Here is a 15,141-nt window from a genome sequence, read left to right as displayed (position 1 = left end):
AATTACGCCGCTATCTTCCTCTCCTCGGGCGCCGTCGAGGCAGAGCCAAGCGAGCGCCACTCGGAGTGTATAGGAGGAGTTTCATTACAATTGGCAGTCAAGTGATTTATTCGCATGCTTGGCGAGGACGGGGGTTGGGGGGCGACAGCGGGGCTAATTTCTCCGCGCTCGCTACAAAAAGGTCAAATGCTTTTTAATGACTGTGTGTTTTCTGATAATACACAATGGAGAGCGGCGGTGAGAAGCGGGGCGGGGGGAGCGTGGGCAATAATAAAGTTGCAGATTGGTATCACACGGCGACGTTTTAATGGAGTCGCACCGCCGAGGACTTCATTGGGCAGCCATGTTTTACATTCTGTCAGCAGGTGTGATGACAACAGGGAGGGCGGGGGCCGGAGGGCGGGGGGGCTGGGCCAATTATAAAACAGCAAATAAAGAGTTATTATGATTATTATTATTATGGAATGTAACACAATCAGCAACAGTGATTGAATATTGATTAAAATGATGGAAAGGGGCCAAGTTCATTAATAACAACAATGAGAAACACCTGCAGGGAGGGCTGTCCAAACCTTTTCTACTCACTGAGGGATGCGGCTGTCATTTTGATACCATTTGGGGACGGCGTGGCGCGGTTGGGAGAGTGGCCGTGCCAGCAACCTGATGGTTCTTGGTTCAATCCCCACCTTCTACCGACCTCGTCCCGTCCGTTGTGTCCTTGAGCAAGACCCTTCACCCTTGCTCCTGATGGGTCGTGGTTAGGGCCTTGCATGGCAGCTCCCGCCATCAGTCTGTGAATGTGGAAATAGCGTCAAAGCGCTTTGAGTACCTTGAAGGTAGAAAAGCGCTATACAAGTATAACCCATCATTTGTACATTAAATGATGTACATTTACAAACGTACTTGTGGCGCTCTTGAGCCTGTGCTTCTCTGCTTAGGCTGCTGCCCCCGCAACCTGACCTCGGATAAGCGGAAAGAGATGGATGGACAAAGGTAAGTCACACACACACAGGGAATCTACCAGGGGTGTAACGATTCGATTCCATTCAGAGTTAGTGAGTGACGATACGATGTAGAGAAAAATTTTCCGAACGAAATCAATGAACTTTTTTTGGCTAAAAAAATGTAACCAGTGTGACTGTGAAATAAAAGAAATTCCCAAAGAAGTGCAGTTCCCCAGCAAGCTTAAAGGCCTACTGAAATGAAATGTTCTTATTTAAACAGGGATAGCAGGTCCATTCTATGTGTCATACTTGATCATTTCGCGATATTGCCATATTTTTGCTGAAAGGATTTAGTAGAGAACATCGACGATAAAGTTCGCAACTTTTGGTCGCTGATAAAAAAAGCCTTGCCTGTACCGGAAGTAGCGTGACGTCGCAGGTTGAAAGGCTCCTCACATTTCCCCATTGTTTACACCAGTAGCGAGAGCGATTCGGACCGAGAAAGCGACGATTACCCCATTAATTTGAGCGAGCATGAAAGATTTGTGGATGAGGAACGTGAGAGTGAAGGACTAGAATGCAGTGCAGGACGTATCTTTTTTCGCTCTGACCGTAACTTAGGTACAAGGGCTCATTGGATTCCACACTTTCTCCTTTTTCTATTGTGGCTCACGGATTTGTATTTTAAACCACCTCAGATACTATATCCTCTTGAAAATGAGAGTCAAGAACGCAAAATGGACATTCACAGTGACTTTTATCTCCACAACAATACATCGGGGAAGCACTTTAGCTACGGAGCTAACGTGATAGCATCGTGCTTAAATGCAGATAGAAACAAAAAAAATAAGCCCCTGACTGGAAGGATAGACAGAAGATCAACAATACTACCAAACTCTGGACCTGTAACCACACGGTTAATACTGTACCACCGGACGAAGCCTAGCAATGCTGTTGCTAACGACGCCATTGAAGCTAACTTAGCTACGGGACCTGACAGAGCTATGCTAAAAACATTAGCTATCCACCTACGCCAGCCGTCATCTGCTCATCAACACCCGTGCTCACCTGCGTTCCAGCGATCGACGGCGCGACGAAGGACTTCACCCGATCATCGATGCGCTCGGTGGCCCGCAGACGGAGGAAGTCAAGGTGAGGACAGTAGCGCGTCTGCTCTCCAACTCAAAGTCCTCCCGGTTGTGTTGCTGCAGCCAGCCGCTAATACACCGATCCCACCTACAGCTTTCTTCTTTGCAGTCTGCATTGTTCATTAAACAAATTGCAAAAGATTCACCAACACAGATGTCCAGAATACTGTGGAATTTTGCGATGAAAACAGAGCTGTTTGTATTGGGATACAATGTGTCCGAATACTTCCGTTTCAACCATTGACGTCACGCGCAAACGTCATCATACATAGACGTTTTCAACCGGAAGTTTCCCGGGAAATTTAAAATTGCACTTTATAAGTTAACTCGGCCGTATTGGCATGTGTTGCAATGTTAAGATTTCATCATTGATATATAAACTATCAGACTGCGTGGTCGGTAGTAGTGGGTTTCAGTAGGCCTTTAACTCACAATATATAAAACACTTTGACCTACAAAACAAAAATTGCTGAAACAATTTGTGATGATTTTTATTTTTATTTTATCATTAATGAAAGACCCACTTAAGACCCACTTTTATTCACTACGTGAGTTGTGTGGTCCTCTGTGTTTTTAAAATGTGTATTTGTATTTATTGTTTTAATTGGTTTTACCCTTTAAAATCGTTTTTAATCATATGTATTTTTATGTTGGTTTTATATGAATTAATTTTGTTTTTATTCAGTCATTGGTGGAGCTAAGGATGATATTTGAATCATGTTTTTAATATTGTTGTGCAGCACTTTGGAAAAATGTTTGTTGTTTAAATGTGCTATACAAATTAAGTGAATTGGATTGGATTGAAATGAGGAAATTAAAGATTAATAGCTACAATGAGCATGTTGTTTTCGCAGGTTCCCCAAAGACTTTGAAGAACTGACCTAGTGCAACATGAACACAAAATTAGCAGCTAAGCGCTAACACACAACAATTTGCAGGCATGATGGGAATCGACACTTCCGCTCATCACTTTGGACACATACACAATCTAAGACCATAAATAAATAACAGTTTTATTTTACGAGCTGTTTCTAATGTTTTGACGCACTCAGTTAACAAAGTTAAGTAGCAAAACATTACAACAGAGAATTGTGCAATAATACAAATCCCAGCCTATTATCTTTGAATGGGTTTCACTACATCGTGGATTTAACAAATATTTTTTTTTATATTCTAAATTTTTTTGGCCTAAAATAAGGACTGTCATTTCCGGACGATAAGCTGCTAATTTATGGATTTTCCAAGTTAACAAGTTTTACATGCCGCCAATGACCAATGAAATTATCAATGAACGGGTGCCAGTGGACCAATGAAATTTTTCACATTAAATCCAACACACTCACACGATCATTCAGACAGCCATTTAGCACGTTTTGCACTCACCCTCATCCTGGGTAAGGACAAAACGCAGCCCCAAATCTGAAGAGGGTCAACATTGAAAAGGAAACAGCTGCAGCATGGAACAAAACGGATTAAATGGGCCAGGCCAAAAGCGAAAACGCCGGACTGTATTTAAGTGTGCTGGGTAGTCAAGAAATGACGGTATTAAATTAAGTCGTATATCAGTATTGGACTGATTTTCTATTATTATCTTGAGGCGATCAATACAAATGTTCACCGGGTTAAGGGTGAACAATGCTAACAACAAGACGGCGGCTAATTTGGGCGCTATCGTCATTGCGACAATCAAGTTTGGCAGAGCAACTTTTTGATGCACTTCATCTTCGACACCTGCCTCATCAATAACACATCTACCCATTGGTTAGCTTTTGACGTGGGCATGTTCAAATGCGAGATTTAGACGTACCAGCTATCGGCATCTTCGACACCACCAGCTCCACGTGACATTGGTGGACCTTCGGCACGCCGAATGCTAACAACACGGAATGCAAACAACACGGCTCTGACTGTCATGTGGACCAACTTTTGGCAGAACAACTTCCCCTTGTGGTTTCAGCACATGGAAACCCAGTTCTAACTTAGAGGAATTACCCATTATACGTATACACACATACTGTATATGTATACTGTATAAACATACATATACACATACTGTACATAACATGCATATAATCATGTTTCATCAAACATATATGTGGAGGGAGGTGGGGCCAGCGCTGTCTGCAGGAGCAAAGGTCACCGCCTCTGTCCATGGTGCTGAGGACAGAGCACCATCAGACGGGGGGCGTGGCAGTGCTGGCGGCGAGACACAGCTGGTAGGTGATTAGATTTCACAGGTGGTACGTGTTAATCTAATCATCTGTTGTCTTTAACAGTAAGCGGCCGGTAGCAGGAGGGGAGGAGGATACGGACGTGGCTGAAAAGTTGCGTCCTGCTGGAGAGAGAACTTTATTTAAAACCTTGTGATTATTAAAAACCTTGTTAAAACCTGCACACTGGGCTCCTGTGCCGTGTCTGACAGTGGGACTGAGTGTTACCCTAGGGCAGGGGTCGGCAACCCAAAATGTTGAAAGAGCCATATTGGACCAAAAAAACAAAAACAAATCTGTCTGGAGCCGCAAAAAATTAAAAGCCATATTACATGTGTCATGAGATATAAATTTAATTAAGAGGACTTAAAGGAAACTAAATTAGCTCAAATATAGCTATAAATTAGGCATAATGATGCAATATGTACATATAGCTAGCCTAAATAGCATGTTAGCATCGATTAGCTTGCAGTCATGCAGTGACCAAATATGTCTGATTAGCACTTCACACAAGTCAATAACATCAACAAAACTCACCTTTGTGCACTCATGTACAACGTTAAAAGTGTGGTGGACAAAATGAGACAGAAAAAGAAGTGGCATAAAACACGTCCTAGAAAGTCGGAGAAAGTTATGCATGTAAACAGACTATACGGTGAGTTCAAGGACCGCCAAAATAAGTAGGACAAAACGGCGCTCGCCAAATACTTGAATCAGTGAAGCATATTTAATACAGACAGTGTGATTTAAAACAATTACGGAGGTTTGTGTCATGTTTGTCCTCCTACAGAAACCATACTAAAACAAAAAAATTGATTTTTTTTCCCCTCATCTTTTTCCATTCTTCATACATTTTTGAAAAATCTCCAGAGAGCCACTAGGGCGGCGCTAAAGAGCCGCATGCGGCTCTAGAGCCGCGGGTTGCCGACCCCCGCCCTAGGGTAAACTGGGTAACACATGGCACACTGACAAAGCCTAACCTATTGTTACTATAACAATCTACAAGGTTAATATAATCTGCTTCTGTTTCTACCCCTCCATTTATCTGCTTTCTTTTGCATTTCAAGTTATCATTACATACAGTATATGTATTGTTGCATTTGAACAATTGTATTGTTGATAATAGAGGTAAATTATTGTTATTATTCATTATCAATAGCGCTATTTCTATTGGTATTTGTATTGCTCCATTTGTAGTGTAATAATGCTCATTGTCATTTCTGTATTGTTATTTATTTCACTAACTGCTTCTTTGCTATCACTTTTACTATCACATTTGTACATATCCTATTTGCTGATGTTGTTCTATTGTTGTTGTTGTTGTTGTTGTTTTTGTGTTTGCTGTTGTTTTTGTCTCTCTGTCTTATCCCCGTTTTGTCCCCAAAAATTCCCCCCTCTGTCTTCCTTTTTTTTTGTCTTTCTATCCCCTCCTGCTCCGGCCCGGCTGCACCAAATATTAATATACATCCATTTAATAAAGTCAAATACAAATAAGGCAACAATAGAAGTATCCCACACTTCTCTTTTGTAAAGTAAATTTGTACAGCCGATATGGGCATCTACATCCACAATATGATTTGCCTGAGAAGCTGGACAAAACAAAAAACCAAACACAAAAAAAAAGAAGTATTTCCATGTAGTCGCCGTGTTGTAGTGGCCGGGTGAAGACCATTGCAGCAACACTTAGACGATCCTCTGGTGAGTACCGTAATTTAGATTAGAATCCACTTGAGGCAGGGGTGTCCAAAGTGCGGCCCGGGGGCCATTTGCGGCCCGCAGGTAATTTTTTAACGACCCCACGGCACATTCTAAAAATACGAAATAAAAAAATAAAAAAACATAAACAGTGGTATAAAATGGCAAACAGGTGAAATGTAACAAGAAAATGTTGCATTATTTACTCTAATAACACAAAGCTGCCATGCAGGCTGTTTCTTTCTTTAAAAAATAATAATGAATCAAAATCAATGTCATTATGAATTATTGACCTATTCAAGGCTCCATTTACTTCACATTAAATATTCCACTTTGAGATATTTTGGTGGGAAATGTTGCATATTTTTTGGTTGCCATTTAAAAAACAAAGTTTTTTAAAGAAGGGCCTAAAACGAACAAACAAAAAACAAAAACAACAATAAAACGTATAATTGACGGATAGATCTGAAGTTGATCTTGAGACTATTGTGGTAAAAGTTTTAAAAAATGTTGGATTTATTTTATTTAACTTTACTGAGCAGTACCCTTTTGGATCCCCAATAATTTTAGTGGGACTTTTTTTTTTTTAAGTGTCATTGCTCAAAAAAATAATGAATTAAAATCAATGTTGTTATGAGTTATTGACCTTTTTAAGACTCCAATTATTATATAATCTCAAATATTCCACTTTAAAATTTTATTGGGGGAAAATATTGCATATTTTGTGTTTTTTTCCATAAAAAAACACGGTTTTCCTTGACAAAAATGGCATACAACTTAAATCTTTGAAAGCGTTATATTGACAGATAGACCTAATGTTGATCTAGAGATTTAAACCTTGAATAATAATAATAATAATAATAATAATAATTCTAAATAATGACACATTTGTAATATTTTTTTTGACCAAAACCTTTTGGGGTCCCCGGGATCAAGTCTGAGTGGAGGCCTAAATGTATCTTTTTTATACATATATTTTATTGGTTTTTAAAATAAAAAATATCAAAATGGCCCCCGCTTACTTTGATTTTTCAGTGTGCGGCCCTCAGTGGAAAAAGTTTGGACACCCCTGACTTAAGGCTACTATATCGGGTGAAATGAGTGTAAAGGTGACTACATGGCTATAATTTCATGTTTAGAGTGTTCTAATCCTGTAAAAAATAAAACTCTTTTTTTATGCTTTAACTGCACGATTTTTAACTATTAATCCTACCTTGCAGAAATTCCTTTATCACCATAAACGCGAGACGATTGTATTATTGGAATGTGCGGCGTCAACGTGGAGGGACGGTGTCATAGGAGGTCTCTTGGAATGTTTACGGCCCACTGTGCTTATCTATAACCTGCTCAGTGGCCTTGTGGTTAGAGCAGGGGTCACCAACCTTTTTGAAACCAAGAGTTACTGCTTGGGTACTGGTTAATGCGAAGGGCTATCAGTTTGATACACACTTAAATAAATTGCCAGAAATAGCCAATTTGCTCAATTTACCTTTAACTCTATGGTATTATTAATAATTAATGATATTTAACTTTGTGGAAACACTGATCATCTTAATGATTTCTCACAATAAATATATATAGAAACAGATAAATATCAATATGCAACACTTTATTTTTATATTTTCTCTAAGTGCACATTTTTCAAATTGAACATTTTCAAATGATCACTTCTAAGACAGTCTTGTCAAATCACAATATCCCATTTTAACTAGCTAGCCACTAACATGTTTTAACAAATCATGAATTACTTTGCACCATGTTTGTACAAATAATAACTCATGTAAAATACAAAAGTCAACTCTCGAATTTTTAAATAAATCATGTCACACTTTGAACTGGACACCAAATCTGTTATCTGTTTCTTTGTCAGTTAGTGAAGACCAAGTCTTTAAAATATTTTCTTGGATTTTCAAATTCTATTTGAGTTTTGTCTCTCTTAGAATTAAAAATGTCGAGCAAAGCGAGACCATCTTGCTAGTAAATAAATAAAATGTAAAAAATAGAGGCAGCTCACTGGTAAGTGCTGCTATTTGCGCTATTTTTAGAACAGGCCAGCGGGCTACTCATCTGGTACTTACGGGCTACCTGGTGCCCGCGGGCACCGCGTTGGTGACCCCTGGGTTAGAGTGTCCACCCTAAAATCGGTAGGTCCTGAGTTCTAACCCTGGTTGAGTCTAGAGATGTCTGACAATGGCTTTTTTGCCGATATCCGATATTCCGATATTGTCCAACTCTTGATTACCGATTCCGATATCAACCGATACCGATATATACAGTCGTGGAATTAACACATTATTCTGCCTAATTTTGTTGTGATGCCCCGCTGGATGCATTAAACAATGTAACAAGGTTTTCCAAAATAAATCAACTCAAGTTATGGAAAAAAATGCCAACATGGCACTGCCATATTTATTATTGAAGTCACAAAGTGCATTGTTTTTTTTAACATGCCTCAAAACAGCAGCTTGGAATTTGGGACATGCATGAGGAGGTTGAGGTGGGCGGGGTTGAGGTGGAGAGTGGTAGGGGGTAGCGGGGGTGTATATTGTAGCGTCCCGGAAGAGTTAGTGGGTTCTGGGTATTTGTTCTGTTGTGTTTATGTTGTGTTACGGTGCGGATGTTCTCCCGAAATGTGTTTGTCATTCTTGTTTGGTGTGGGTTCACAGTGTGGCGCATATTTGTAACAGTGTTAAAGTTGTTTATACGGCTACCCTCAGTGTGACCTGTATGGCTGTTGACCAAGTATGCCTTGCATTCACTTGTGTGTGTGAAAAGCCGTAGATATTATGTGATTGGACTGGCACGCAAAGGCAGTGCCTTTAAGGTTTATTGGCGCTCTGTACTTCTCCCTACGTCCGTGTACCACTCCGTACAGCGGCGTTTTAAAAAGTCATAAATTTTACTTTTTGAAACCGATACCGATCATTTCCAATATTACAATTTAAAGCATTTATCGGCCGAAAATATCGGCAGTCCGATATTATCGGACATCTCTACCAAAGACTACAAAAATGGGACCCATTACCTCCCTGCTTGGCACTCTGCATCAAGGGTTGGAATTGGGGGTTAAATCATTCCCGGGCGTGGCCACCGCTGCTGCTCACTGCTCACCTCACCCCCCAGGGGTTGAACAAGGGGACGGGTCAAATGCAGAGGTTGATTTCACCACACCTAGAGTGTGTGTGACTATCGTTGGTACCTTAACTTTACAACCATGCTATCCTTCGAGTTAAGGCTCTCAATGTCCTGATTTGAAAATGTCACAATTTGACGATGAATTTGTCCGAATCTAAAACTGCACCCGACAAGAGTACATGTATTTATTTGGTTCTGATTAAGACCAACACGTTTCATAACAAAGCCACCATGACATGAGAATGGGATGGTTCGCGCGATCACGCACATTAGCATCGCAGCACTAGCATTTTTGGAGCTACGTCCTATAGCTAGTAGCCACATGCTAACCACGGCTGAAAACTCAATTTTTTTACAGAGGTCTGAAATTTGTTATGCTTCTACAAAAAAGATGAGGATTTACTCAGTGGCCCAGTGGTTAGAATGTACGCCCTGAGATCGGTAGGTTGTGAGTTCAGGACCCATTACCTCCCTGTTTGACACTCAGCATCAAGGGTTGGAATTGGGGGTTAAATCACCAAAAATCATTCCCGGGCGCGACCACCGCTGCTGCTCACTGCTCCCCTCACCTCCCAGGGGGTGAACAAGGGGATGGGTCAAATGCAGAGGGCACATTTCACCACACCTTGTTAGTGTGTGTGTAACAATCATTGGTACTTTAATTTTAACTTAAAGTAGTCAACTAATCATTGATATTCTTATTGCACTCAGCAGCACTTTCCGGTTTCCGCTTTCTCGCACGCTTATTTTCGTATCTGTGCACGCTTCTGATCGTTTTGTTAACTTTTAACCCGCGTTCAATATGCTGCTGTCACCCGGGCTGACGGCCGTGTCGACACCCGGCGCTGTTATCAGCCCCGTGACCTATTGTAATGGCTCCCTTCAATCACAGGGGGCTGCATTAGGATTCATAATGGCAGCAGAATGGTGGGCGAGGAGGAAGGTGTCAGGTAGGAGGTGCGCTAATGGAGGCAGAAATGTTAACGTGTCGTTGCTTTATGCTAGGTCAGCTGAATTAAGTGCAAAAATTAGTAAATGTGCGGTGCTCTCTTCCGGAATATACTTACATCAAATAGTAAATAAGAAAACTATTTGCAGTTAATGAATTTGGCCAATTTAATGTGTTTCGTTTTGTTCAAAAACATACTAAATTATCATGAAAAAACAAGCTTGAGGGGGCTTCCAAACATGCAACTTTGCTTCCATACGTAGCCTTTTACAGTGCAGAACACCGTATTTAGGAGGGGTGTCAAGCTAAATGGGTTATTTCCACATTCACCCATTCACACACACATTCACACACTGATGGCGGGAGTTGCCATGCAAGGCCCTAACCACGACCCATCAGGAGCAAGGGTGAAGTGTCTTGCTCAAGGACACAACGGACGTGACGAGGTTGGAAGAAAGTGGGAATTGAATCAGGAACCCTCAAGTTGCTGGCACGGCCACTCTCCCAACTGCGCCACACCGTCCCCAAACAAAGTAGATTTTCACGATTCTTATTTGTAACGATTCTTAATCGATTAAAAAATATATATATATATATATTATTATTATTTTATTTTTTTTGTCTACTTCAGCCACTCAGGCAAATGATATTGTTGATGAAGATCAGAGGTGTCAAACTCAAGGCCCATGGCCTTTTTCTTACTAAATATATTAGTTCTTTCCCTTTTGACTTTAAAAATCATGTAATGCATGCAATTGCATATCTTTGAAAAATTCAATATTATCAAAATCTAAATATTGTATTATCACGTACTGCAAAAATATATCTTTGAAAAATTCAATATTATCAAAGTCAAAATATTATATTATCACGTATTGCAAAAATATTTCCCTTGTGGTTAGAATGTCCGGCCTGAGATCGGCAGGTCGTGAGTTCAAACCCCGGCCGAGTCATACCAAAGACTACAAAAATGGGACACATTACCTCCCTGCTTGACACTCAGCATCAAGGGTTGGAATTGGGGGTAAATTCACCAAAATTATTCCCGAGCGCGGCCACTGCTGCTGCTCACTGCTCCCCTCACCTCCCAGGGGGTGAACAAGGGGATGGGTCAAAAGCAGAGGACAAATTTCACCACACCTAGTGTGTGTGTGACAATCATTGGTACTTTAACTTTTAACTTGAACTAAAATAAAGATAAATACTGTACTTAAATATCTGCTTGACTTATGATTTCAAAACAAATTATCAATCAAATTGTAGACCAGGGGTCACCAACGCGGTGCCCGCGGGCACCAGGTAGCCCGTAAGGACCAGATGAGTAGCCCGCCGGCCTGTTCTAAAAATAGCTCAAAGAGCAGCACTTACCAGTGAGCTGCCTCTATTTTTTAAATTGTATGTATTTACTAGCAAGCTGGTCTCGCTTTGCTCGACATTTTTAATTCTATCAGAGACAAAACTCAAATAGAATTTGAAAATATTTTGAAGACTTGGTCTTCACTTGTTTAAATAAATTCATACATTTTTTTATATTGCTTCTTATAACTTTCAGAAAGACAATTTTAGAGAAAAAATACAACCTTAAAATGATTTTAGGATTTTTAAACACATATACCTTTTTACCTTTTAAATTCCTTCCTCTTCTTTCCTGACAATTTAAATCAATGTTCAAGTAAATTTATTTTTTTTATTGTAAAGAATAATAAATACATTTTAATTTAATTCTTCATTTTAGCTTCTGTTTTTTTCGACGAGGAATATTTGTGAAATATTTCTTCAAACTTATCATGATTAAAATTCCAAAAAATTATTCTGGCAAATCTAGAAAATCTGTAGAATCAAATTTAAATCTTATTTCAAAGTATTTTGAATTTCTTTTAAAATTTTTGTTCTGGAAAATCTAGAAGAAATAATGATTTGTCTTTGTTAGAAATATAGCTTGGTCCAATTTGTTATATATTCTAACAAAGTGTAGATTGGATTTTAACCTATTTAATCAAAATTCTAAAATTATCTTAATCAGGAAAAATGACTAATGATGCTCCATAAATTCTTTTTTTAAGTTTTTCTCTTCTTTTTTTCGGTTGAATTTTAAAGAGTCGAAATGGAAGATAAACTATGTTTCAAAATTTAATTGTCATTTTTTTCGTGTTTTCTCCTCTTTTAAACCGTTCAATTAAGTGTAAATATCATTAATTATTAATAATAACATCGAGTTAAAGGTAAATTGAACAAATTGGCTATTTCTGGCAATTTATTGAAGTGTGTATCAAACTGGTAGCCCTTCGCATTAATCAGTACCCAAGAAGTAGCTCTTGGTTTCAAAAAGGTTGGTGACCCCTGTTGTAGACTGTAATATTGACAGTAGATTTTACGATTACATTTTTTACCATTAAATCAACTTTGGTACTGTTTTTTCCACATACAGTAAGACACTAAAACATTAAAAAACTAACAAAAAAAACATTAAAACAAGATTTTACGGTAAAAAACAAACAAACTAGCATCTCTGTTACTTGAATTTTACCGCTAAAAACAGTGGTATTGTTTCCATTTCATTCCATTTATTAATTCTTTTTATATGCTGTAAAAAAAAAAAAAACACTGCTTTTACTGTAAAATTCTGGTGACTGAGCTGCCAGTTTTTAAAGTAAAATTTAAATATTTTTTTTGCAGCTTATGTAAAAAAATATATTGTTAATGTATTATATATATATACATGTATATTCATATATTACTCATTGTTAAATGCGGCCCTCTGAGGGCAACCATAACTCAAGAATCGATTCTGAATCGAATTGTTACCTCCAAGAATCGAATCGTGCGGTGCCCAAAGATTCACAGCTCTAATATTTGGTAACCTGCCCATAAAAAATTATTAAAACATGTAAATTAGTATAGTAAATATAATGAGTTTTGGGGGAAAGAGTGACAAAAGTATATTTTATTTTATCTTGCAGTAGATTAAAGTAATGAACAATTAGTAACATCATTTATATTAGTCACCACAAGGCTCACTGTGATGCAGTAGAAGGGCCATGTGGGGAGAGATCCCAGCCAATCAGAAAACAAAGATAACTGGATGAGGTAATTCCTGAAGGAATTGCGTGTGAATGCTCTAATGCTGAAGTTGAACTGGAATGCTGACAAAATGTAATATGAATGTAAGAATAGTTTGAACGTTGCAATGGTTTGAATGTTGAAGAGTTTGAATTTTCAGGAAAAACTAAATTTGGTTTAGAACTTGGGGAAGTGTTAGTTGGATGAGTTGAATGTATTGATGTTGGTATGGTTTGAATAGGTTGAAAAATGTGCTAATTGTGGAAGTTTAAAAAAATGAATGGGGAAAATGTCCCGAAAAATTGGGGATTCTTGGAATTTTTTTTTAATTGTTGAACGAGAGCACACAATTTTGAACAGGCTGAATATTTTGAAGTTGGAACAGTTTGAATCGGATAAAAAATGTGGGAGTTGTGGAAATTTGGGAATTTCGGGGAAAGTTAAAGGACTTGACTGTTCTGAATGAGTTGAAATGGTTGGTTGGTGTTGGAACTTTTCAAAACGGTCGAGAAATGTTCAAGAAGTAACATTTTTAATTCAGAAATGGTATTATGGAATTCCTGGAATTTCAGGAAAACTGGGAATTTTTCCAGTTCAAAAAAGAACTTTGTTTTTTGTCCTGATTAAGAGGAATGTTTGGACGGTGAAACGGTTGAAGTGGGTTGAAAAATGGGGTCGCCGGAAAAAAGGGTCAAAAAAGGGTTTGAAAAAAGGGCAATTCTGGGAATTCCTGGAATGTTTTTGAACTTGGAAAAATCATTGTATGAATGTCCAGGATGAGTGGAATATGTTGAAGGGGGAATAGTTTGAATTGGTTGAAAAATGTGGAAATGGTGGACTTTTGAAAAATGGCCAATTCATTTTTAAGGGGAAAAATGTCCCGTAAAACCTGGAATTCTTGGAAATCTGGGAATTTGGGGAATTTTTCAAGGGAAAGCCCGCGATTCCCGAATAGGCTGAACAGTTTGAAGTTGGAACGGTTTGAATCGGGTGAAAAATGGAAGGTAGAGAGCAACAAAATCTGGAGAAGAAGAAGTTGAAGAAGTTGAATAATAAATAGATGAATTTTGTTGTAGAAAACCATATGTGTGAATGCTTTGGAGCAATAATAATAAAACTAGCATAAATTGATCAAATAAGGTGAGAAAAATATCACATATGTAAAATATTAAAATAAATGTAAGAAAGAGTAACAAAAGCCATACCCAGCAGGCTTGTGGAATTAGATCCTGACGTTGAGCAACTCAAACATAACTTTTTGGCAACGTTTAATCAATGTTGGGTTATGACGTTGATTTGACCGTTTAATTTTGGTCATTTCCCAACCAATATTCTACAACACAAGTACAACGTTGAAACAACATGCTTTTTGACAACATCTACTCAATGTCAGGTTGTGACGTTGATTTGACCATTGAAATGTGTTCATTTCCCAACCAACAATGTTGTCTCCATTTACAAATACAACTATTTTGCAACGTTGTTTCAAAGTCACTTTTAAAAGTGCCTGCTGGGAACATATTGGCAGTAAATAATTTATATTAAGGAACAAACTTAAGTTAAGTTCAATTAGTCGCCACAAAGTTCATTGTAATGCGGTACAAGGACCATGTGATCTCTCCCAGCCAATTAGAAAATAAAGATAATAATAATTTTATTGGGATTCGCAAAATTATCCAATAAAGTGGTAAAAATATTACACATATAATATTGTATATTGTAATGGTTAATTATTTTACAAATGTAAAATAAGTTGGGCACTATAAGGCAAGTAGAACAACCATGTGGTCTCTGCCAGCCAACCAGGGTACAGATACTATAATGATAATATATTAATTTTTCTCTTCAAATTAAATCTGAAAAAAATGCTACACATGTGAAATATTATATTTTGGGGGGAAAGTGACAAAAGTAATAAATATTTGGTAACTCACTGCCACTGCCAATCAGAAAATAAAGATAATAATAATAAAATGAACAAAAAACTGGTATAATATTAT

The 15,141-nt window shown here is 38.2% G+C and overlaps 1 protein-coding gene across 1 annotated transcript in view; it reads right to left on the bottom strand.

The window, feature by feature from the left end:
* Nucleotides 1-736: 736 nt before the first annotated feature.
* The window catches only part of camkmt (calmodulin-lysine N-methyltransferase), a 483,770-nt gene continuing 469,365 nt past the window's right edge, over nt 737-15,141 (bottom strand). Inside the window, exons 12-13 of the transcript XR_009827287.1 lie at nt 904-955; nt 737-791 (exon numbers count right to left, since the gene is read on the bottom strand). The gene's annotated coding sequence lies outside the window, so the exon portion shown is untranslated. The remainder of the gene's footprint in view (nt 792-903; nt 956-15,141) is intronic.

Source organism: Entelurus aequoreus, linkage group LG09 (assembly GCF_033978785.1).
Source record: "Entelurus aequoreus isolate RoL-2023_Sb linkage group LG09, RoL_Eaeq_v1.1, whole genome shotgun sequence".
Taxonomy (NCBI): Eukaryota; Metazoa; Chordata; class Actinopteri; order Syngnathiformes; family Syngnathidae; genus Entelurus; species Entelurus aequoreus.
Note: the sequence above shows the minus strand (reverse complement) of the source record. Positions and strands in the feature narration are given on the sequence as shown.